Here is a 9,570-nt window from a genome sequence, read left to right on the forward strand (position 1 = left end):
TTCTTAGCCATTTCTTCTCAGAGGGTTGGCTGCGGGTGGGCTTCTACCCCTCATGTCCAAGCAGCTTCATTTATGATGCACCTTAACACAGCTGGGGGTGGGCAGTTAAACTTGCCTTTGCAGATAGCAGGGGGAATGAAGTTGAGAAGTTCCTTTGAATGCCCCCTTATTGTGTGTGAGGCAGATCTTTGCCAACCTGGTGCCCTCTGGTTGTTTTGGACCACATCTTTCCATCATACCCAGCATCACACAGCCATGCCCTCTGTGGGAATGTTCAGAGTGGCAGGAGAGGATATACTGTTTATTAATCTCCTTCCTAACTTGCAGTAGCAAGTTCCTTTACTTAGCAGAGTTTACATTCCCCCTTCTCACGCACAGCAGAAAACTAGTTGCAAACTTGTGTGAGTTTAAGACGATACGCAATTCATTCTGGCTTGTCCAGATTGAAATGTGTTCTAATATTTTCCTGGTGAGACCCCTTGAATCCCTCCTAAAAGAATAAAGACACCACAGTTATTCATAAGCAATAAAAAGAAAGTTTACTCACGATCAGGCAGAGCATAGTGTGATCCCTGAAGGCAGGCTTTAGGCTTAAAGTTACAAACTTATACAAACAGGTTTCTCCCATAAGGGAGATGACTTGGGGAGACTGCTTGGCTGGCAGCCAGCAGTTCATTCCAGGAAGTTCACAGGACGAAAAGAAGATGGAAAAGAGGGAGAGAGGCAGCATGCCTTGTCCTTTTACCAGGTCTGGAAAGGTCACGCCCACCCACTAGTCACATGCAAGGAAGGGTGCTCCAGCCCAGGAGGAACAGGAAGTTTTGACTGGCTGGACCAAACATTCCCTTGCATGTCCACTCTAGCAAAACAAGGAATGTTGTATTTGACTGCTCCCAGTGGATTACATCCCACACCCTCAGTGAGTGATGGGAGTTGTAGTTCTCAAAACAACTGGAGGACACTAGGTTGAAGAAGGCTACTGTAATGACATTTGGTGATTGCTGAATGAATGTTTCTGAATGGTGCCTTGTATGAGGAGGTTCTGTTAGCATCCCGGGGACTTTGGGGTGGGTGGGTGCCTTTCCATGCTGTTGATAACTGTAGCTCTTGATGTTTGCTGTGGATAACTGTTTGCTCAGCACCTTTCCCAGTTGGAAGGGGGCATGCAATTGTACGGGTTGAATCAAATGTTAGACTACCTCTCCAGCCCTCTGCAGAGTGACAAGCCTTCTGTGCTTCACAAGTCAGGGATTGAAGGATCCAAACCAATTTCAGTGGCTGTTTAGCAAGCGTCCTGTTAATGATTTTAGCATGTTGATCACTGGCCTGGGTGCATTTCTGTGGGCATGGAGAAGGGTGATACCATATATCTATCTATATATGTACAAATTGTTCTCACGTTTAGGGAACCAAGGGACACAATCTTTGTTGGCCACCTTCCTGGGGCCACATGCTAATGGTGGATGAGGCCAAGAGGCAAAACTAGGAGGAAAGTCAGGTTTCTCTGCTTCCACATACACATCTCTCCATCCTCTATACAGGCAAACGAGGCATTTTCACAGGTCAAAGAAACATGTGAGTCAGTGAAAAGCACTCTGGAAGGAAGGGTAGCCGAGCCTGGCGAAGTGGGTATAGGTAACCCACCAAGAACTGGAATTGCTCTTCGGGGAGGGGGAGGAAGCTGAGGCTGGGTTGTTGTTGTTGTTGTTGTTGTTGTTGTTGTTGTTGTTGTTGTTGTTGTTGTTGTTGTTTTACTTTGCAGCATTTAAAATGGGTTTATATTCCCAGTGAGGGTGTGAAAACATCAGACCCCTTCCATGCCCCCAGTCCAAACTCTTTCCTTTAACTTCTTCTCCTTTTGTTTCAGGGAGCAAAGGGGCTTAAGTGCCTCTGAAACAAAGGGACACTGAAGATTTGAAGACTTCCTTTTCCAAAAAAATGAAACCAACCTGAATTGGTGTGCATAATGCATCAGGAAGAAAAGACTTTGCACGTTTTATTTTATTTTTCTAAATTAAATAAAGGCTAGCTTTTAAAAGAGCAATCTGAACATGAGGCGGCCTTATTGCTTAGCTGGTGAAGAAAGAAAAAGCAATGTTCTATGTGAAAAATCATAGGAACATAGAATTGTAGAGTTGGAAGGGACCCTGAGGGTCATCTAATCCAACCCCCTGCAAAGCCGGAATCTCAACTAAAGCATCCATGACAGATGGCCACCCAATGTCTGTTTAAAAACTTCCAATGAAGGAGAGTCCACCACCTTCCATGGGAGTCTGTTCCACTGTCAAACAGCTCTTACCACTAGAAAGTTCTTCCTGATGTTTAGTGGAATCCTCTTTCTTGCAATTTCAGCCCATTGGTTTAGGTCCTACATTCCGGAGCAGGAGAAAACAAGCTTGCTCTATGGGAGGGACCTGACAGTATCCTTAGTTTCCAGGTCCAGGACAATATTCCTGATGGAATAATTTTAACCAAATAGGCTTCACTAGTCAGCAAGAACTGCCCCCATGTTGCCTTACCTAACTTGGTGCCCTCTAGATGTTTTGGACCACAATGCCTGTCAGCCTCAACCAGTGTGCACACTGTCTGTGTCTGATGGCTGTTGTAGGCCAAGCACCAGGTTGGAGAAGGCAGGACTGGTTGAATCAAAGGTAGGAGAAAGGTAAAGGATGGCAATACATTTTGGATTTGGCATTGGGAGGTCAGAGACTTGGACTGGGGGGGGGCTGTTTTTGATATTTTGTATTTCCCATGTCCTTCATCCTGTTTGCTTCTTGATCCAGTAGTGTTTCTCCTCAAAAACAGTCAGAGAATAGTCTTTTATTGCATTCAGGAATATATATGGCAAAGCTGGGAAATGAGAAAAGCTACAACTCACCCAATATTATTTTTCTTTGAGTAGCTTTCTCATGTAGACAAATTATTTCTGTCTCTTCTTCTATCAGGACATTATAGCTTTACTAGTTTGGGTTTTTTAGAGTTTGGAAGAAGAGTTTGGATTTGATATCCCGCTTTATCACTACCAGAAGGAGTCTCAAAGCGGCTAACATTCTCCTTTCCCTTCCTCCCCCACAACAAACACTCTGTGAGGTGAGTGGGGCTGAGAGCCAGTGTGGTGTAGTGGTTAAGAACGGTAGACTCGTTATCTGGGGAACCGGGTTCGCGTCTCCACTCCTCCACATGCAGCTGCTGGGTGACCTTGGGCTAGTCACACTTCTCTGAAGTCTCTCAGCCCCACTCACCTCACAGAGTGTTTGTTGTGGGGGAGGAAGGGAAAGGAGAATGTTAGCCGCTTTGAGACTCCTTCGGGTAGTGAAAAGCGGGATATCAAATCCAAACTCTTCTTCTTCTTCTTCTTCTTCTTCTTCTTCTTCTTCTTCAAATAAGTGTGACTAGACCAGGCATAGGCAACCTTCGGCTCTCCAGATGTTTCGGACTACAATTCCCATCATCCCTGACCACTGGTCCTGTTAGCTAGGGATCATGGGAGTTGTAGGCCAAAACATCTGGAGAGCCGAAGGTTGCCTATGCCTGGACTAGACCAAGGTCACCCAGCAGCTGCATGTGGAGGAGCGGAGATGCGAACTCGGTTCACCAGATTACGAGTCTACTGCTCTTAACCATTACACCACACTCAGATCACCTTTTGGTAAATTTACAAAGCGAAAACTATTATTTAAAACACAATCCAACCCTAACATCTTAATTAATGTACACAGCGTTAATAGAAATACGACAAAACCAATCAGATTAATATCAAACAGAAGCCGCAGAGGCCAGCCATCTCCTAAGGCTGCTTTCATGCTGGGTGTTTCATGTGAAATTGATTGTTCAAGTCATGTTTTATTGGGGCCCAGTGGATGATGTGAACAACAATTTGCAATCAGCCTTTTCCCAACGCTGCTTCCATCTCTTTTCTTTCTTACTTACATACATACTCTACTTACTTACTTACATAGAAAATTGGATGTTTTTAAGAAGAATGGAAGACCAGCACAATCTCCACAGGTGTTCATGCCCTCAGCCCTACAATCAGAAAAAGTGCAATAACCCTCAAAAATCAATTGCAATCCCACCTGGAGCTTACAGCAGAGGAGCAATCAGTGTTTGGTTGCTTCTCAGGAGGAAGCAGCCTTAATGGAAGTTTTCACCAGTACTCTGAACTTTGATGAAGAGGTCAATAGAACAGAGAAAGCTACCTTGAGAGTTTAGGCTTTCAGCCCCCTACCTAGCAATCTAGATTTTATTTTCAGGACCACACATGTCAATGGTTTCAACATGCACCATGACCACTGAGTCCTCCCCAGGGCCATCTACTAGGCTATCAAAACAATTTGTCACATATTAAAAGCAGGAAAATGCTCCCTTTGTAGATGAGTAACTCAAGACAGTTAATCAAGCTCCACATGATGCACATTATATCGCCAATGAATTAACCATGTGGAAGATGTTCTAGAGGAAAAAAATCCACCCATTTTAGGGATGGGAATGTGGCACTTATGTTTCAGAAAGATGTGGAAAGGAGATTCTATATACTGTGTGTATATATATATATATATATATATATATATATATATATATATATATATATACACATACTGTGTATATATATGTATACTGTGTGTGTGTGTGTGTGTGTATATATATATATATATACACTGTATACACACACACACACACACACACACACACACACACACACACACCACAACCAGGTTTCTCTTTCTGAATTCCAGACGAATTCCAGACTAGCAACAGGTGAATACTATTGTCCTTCTGAACTTCTTAGAAACTACACAATATATCATTATTATTTATTAAATTTCTATACCCCCCACCTTAATCCAAAGATCACAGGGTGGTTTACAATATAAAAACACAAAAATACATACCATAACAGGAAACAAAAACAATACTGCCCCTAACAGTCTATATTATCCCTGTCATTCCTCAAGGAATTCAGAGCAGTGCACATGGTTTACCCTTGTGGTCATTTTGTCCTCCTCACAACAACCCAATAAGTGGGTTAGGCTGCAAGGGAGTGACTGGCTCACTAAACTCTGTGGTCCTTCACAATGAGATTATTCGCAATTGCCGACCTCTCTCCCTTTGCCCCCATCTGGTGGGAAGAGCTGCTGCTTTTCTTCTTTGCTTGAGGGGTAGGAATCCTCATGTCCAGGGGCCCAAAGTGCTCTCCAATCCTCTCTCATCTGGTTCATAGGACTCCATGTGTGTGTTTTCCACCAGGTTGCAAAATGTCATTGAACAACAATCTTGCCTCTTACCTGTCTGTGTGGAGAATTGAGAGGTGTGTGCAGAAAGAGAGTAGAAACCAGCCTGCTATTCGAAGACAAAATTTACATACATTACTGTGTCCACTTTTGCCTCTGTTCTTGTCCACCGTTGGCATGTGGGCCCCAGAAATGAATATGGCCAACCATGGTTTACTTATAGAGCCCAGGGCAAATGAAGATGTCTGGTGGCATGTAGGTCCCACTAGTGTTACAGTCACTTTTCTCCTGGAATGTAAGTCCACCTTAAAATTACAAGAATAGCCCCACCCCACCCCAGGCTCCCTCCTTTCACCACCGATTTCACAACCCAAAAAGTAGCTGAAACGAACTGTCTGATCTCCCCACATGGCTTTATCTGGCTGTCCTGCTTGGGGACCCAGTAAGTGACATACCAGATTCCTCCTCTTCAAGGGGAACAAGGAATGGATTAATCTGTTTCTCATTTTTCCAGTCTTAAATTCAGTTTGCCACATGTTCACATCAGTTTATGTTTTTTGTTTAGTTTTAAAAGTCATCACAAAAATTAATCAGACCTCAGCAGGAAGGAGGAGGACAAAACTAGAATTAGGTTAGTCTGTCATTGGCTCTGGCTCCACCTACTGTTGGCCTCCCTGCCTTCTACCCTGTCAGTCCCAAAGGGCACCAGCTGCCACCCCTGACATTTCTGTGTGCAATTTTGCTTAATATTTCTGCAAGCAGTTTCCCCTTCTACATTATTTTTTTACAAATATACACATTTTTATGCACACTTTGCCCTGATACATATACCCAGTTTTGTATGGATCTTTTCGGTTAGAGATCTATACCTACAGAATTCAGAAAAGTTTGCATTTTGGCTTGTGTGTTGTTTCAGCAAGTGCTGAGTATGTAAAAACTGAAGCCACCCCATGTGTGGAACTGCCTGATATCTCAGCAAATGCACATCCCAAATCCACGTTTCATGAGAGAATGCACAGGAGGAGGCGTTGCCAGAGAAAGGTGAAGGGAGAGGTGCTTCACTTTTCGCAGTGCCTGCCAGTTTTGCCACCCACCCAGCTGCTGACTTCCTTCTGGCTTTGGAGTCCTGCTTGGGGCACAGGAGATCACTTAAAATTATCCGGGGCTGACGTTTGCCAGAACCAAGCCAGCAACTTGAGAAGTTTTGTGTCTGAAGAGGACAGAATCTGGTGCATGCTGAAGAGGGACACAATGAATAGTAGGAAGGTGATCCCATTCTGGCTTTGCCACTTAGCATCTGTGTCTATAAATAATTACCGGTAGATGAATCTTCTTGCCCAGTGGTCCCTAACCTGATGCCTTCACCATTTTATTTCAGCCTGCACCTTTCCCACAAGACAAAGCCATGTGGAATTCTTGGTGGAAGACCATGAAATCCAAGAGGAAGCGATGTGTTGGTGTGGCACAGCTGAGTGGACTGTGGGGGCACCTCCCAGCCCCCCAAAGCAGAGGTAGGAAGCCAAAGCAGGGGAATTAGGAGGAAGAATATCTGTTGCTGTATAACTTGGCAACTAGGGTTGCCTTATTTCAAAAAGTGAAACACTGGACACCAAAGTTGTTGAGCTGTTTTTTTGTTGTTGTTGTTTAGCAAAATCTCAAAAAAAAGTTTTTGAGCTATTTTTAAGGGAATTCGCTGACATGAGTTGCCATACACCAGAGGTTTCCTGGACATGTTAACACTGGTAACAGAATAGAGATGTTAAGGCACTCAGAGGACCTCTCTCTGCCACAAAGGTCCTGAATTCAAACAAAGGCCATGGATTCTTCATTGCCCTTCCTCTAAACACAAAGGCACAGATTGTGATTTGTTACATTGCTCTGTGGAGAAGGAAACATGTTCAAAGCTCTGCTTTGCTATTTCTTTCAATGTGCAGACCCTCCCCACAACCAATGTTTCCTTTGTGATGAGGGAAAGAGACAGGACCAATTCAATATATTTTCTTGAGGCAAAAGATAAAATGGTGCCTCTCCTGCATAATTGATAGGAAGGTAGATTTTCCTGCTAAAGCTTTCACCTGCTAAAAGGCAACTATCAGTGATCAAATAAAAGGTCAAATTCTGACAGAATGATACATTTTATTTATTAAATTTATATCCTTTCCTCTGCACAACAACTCTGTAAAGTGGAGTAGGTTGACTGGCAGTGAGCTTCAGGGCAGAGTGGAGATTTGAACCCTGGTCTCCCCGGTCCTAGCCCACACTCTAGCTGCTGTGCCACACTGGCATTTGTCTCATGGTGAATGCTAGATTTATCATGTGTGAACTGGACAATGAAATAATTAGTCTTTAAGCAGCCTTAGGTCTGCAACAAACTTGAAAGGCTTATTTTTCTGCGCTCCCTCATCAGATGGCTGCTTCTATTAGCAAAGTACATTCAAGGGCTTGCCTATTATGTGTGGTGCCTAGTAACCAAGGCTGTGACCCGTTTTTCCTCCCTGGCAACTGCTCAGCTTCTCCTAGCAACAGCATCCCTTTGGTCCCTCAATGTTCCTCTGTGGAAGCAGGGAGGGAGGATATCTTGGGGAGCGGGCTATGACAGCTCATTCTAGTTAACAGGAAATAGGATTTGCCTCTAAACTGAAGGCAAAGCAGACACAGGAAAGAGTCAAAAGTCTCAATCTTGGAGCGCTTGCCGGTTATTTGAAAAATACATTCATTAAGAGAAGGCTTTCAAGATTAGCAGAGCATCACAGGGCTGAATATAAGCATGGCTTGATGTGCTATGCGCTCAGGGGAAACATGGTTTGAAAAGGTGAGTTTTCGCTTTGTTTTCTTCTTGCAAAATATTTCTGAGGGGTCCAGAGGCAAAAAATGAGGGAATAAGTAAAATTTTTTAGAAAGGTTGCTGTGTTTGCCTCTTGTTGCAAAATCAACAAGGAATCTTTTGGCACAAGCTTTCGATGTACACTACATTCCACTTCATCAGTTGCATGAGGTATTATATTGAGTTGCAGGTGCCTCTATACATGCTTGCAAGGAATTGCAAACAGTGAATGAGGGATAGTACGTTAATGAATGCAACTGTAAACCTCAGTGTTTTGTTTAAGCAAATTTGATTTAATGTGTTTTGTTGGTGCAATCAGACCCTGTGGCAAGGAATGATGCTTTGGCTGAAGGAGTAAGCAGGGTGCTTGTTTTGATTACTAGCAATGTGCTTGTCTTTGTGAGGGGTGGGGATATGCCAAGAAAGAGCTTGCATATTCTTTGGACTGCTGAGTGTGTGCAATGCGCCGCTGTATATGCTGTGGACAGAGACACATTGCAGCCCATGGAGGGTGGGCAGGTTTTGTCCTCGCTACAGCAGTGTCAACAAATGCTATCTAAGGTTACCAGATTGTTTTCAATGAATCCGGGGACACTTTTCAACTTCAATGGATTTTGTATGGGGACTGATTTGTAAATCTGGGGACTGTCCCCGGGAAACGGGGACGTCTGGTAACCTTAGGCTACTATGGGCTGCATCCAAAGCTATCTCTATTCAGAGCAGACCCATTGAAATGAACAAACCTAACTTAGCTCCATTAATTTTTTTGAATGTCTTGACTACTCTGAGTAAAACTTAGTTGGAAATAACCTCTTGCTGTTCTTTCTCCACATAGGAATGAACAGCACCAATTCATTTAAATAGGACGGGGTGCAATCGTGGACAAAGGAGGAGGTGGAGGCCAGGCTTGATCTGCTTTGCTAGGCCTGTCTTGAGTTCAGTTTCTTTGTCATGCTAGTGTGTGACACAGTGTTGAGGGGGACAGGCAGAGAGGGGGGAACACATTCACACCATACATCTGAAGCACCAAGCTGCAAGATTAAATAGTATTGAGGCCCCTATTCCCCTCACAGAACAGTTCCCAGAGTGGTTTAATAGTCAGTCCCTCTACCCAGAGAACTCTGGGAACTGTGAGGGGATATCAGGCTTCTTTACAAGTTTAAGCACCCTGTATAAACTACACTTCCCAGAATTATTTGGGGGAAACCATGACTGTTTAAGGTAGTAACACAGTGTTTTAAGTATCTTGTATGAACGTAACCTGAGAGGGGGAGAGAGTCATCCTTGTTAGTAGGAATGCCAAGAACCAGGCACTGTCCACCTTTGCTGTGGGCCTATATAGTCGATATTCAGATAGAAAGCTGCCCTGTAAATCTCCTTATTCTCCCAGGGCATTTCTAACACACAATAGCTTCAATATGACAAGAATATCTCTGGGACTTCAGGGTTTGCTAATCATTGCTGTCTGACTGTCTCTCTTTTGTCCCTTTTAGGGGTGCCTCTGATAGCTGCACC

At 43.8% G+C, this 9,570-nt stretch overlaps 1 long non-coding RNA gene across 1 annotated transcript; it reads left to right on the forward strand.

Moving 5' to 3' along the window:
- Nucleotides 1-929: 929 nt before the first annotated feature.
- On the forward strand, nucleotides 930-2,041 carry LOC117052207. The gene is made up of 2 exons (XR_004427230.1): nucleotides 930-994; nucleotides 1,868-2,041. It is a non-coding gene; the product is annotated as an uncharacterized LOC117052207 (long non-coding RNA).
- Nucleotides 2,042-9,570: the final 7,529 nt, after the last annotated feature.

The sequence above is a fragment of the Lacerta agilis genome, chromosome 8 (genome assembly GCF_009819535.1).
Source record: "Lacerta agilis isolate rLacAgi1 chromosome 8, rLacAgi1.pri, whole genome shotgun sequence".
Classification (NCBI taxonomy): Eukaryota; Metazoa; Chordata; class Lepidosauria; order Squamata; family Lacertidae; genus Lacerta; species Lacerta agilis.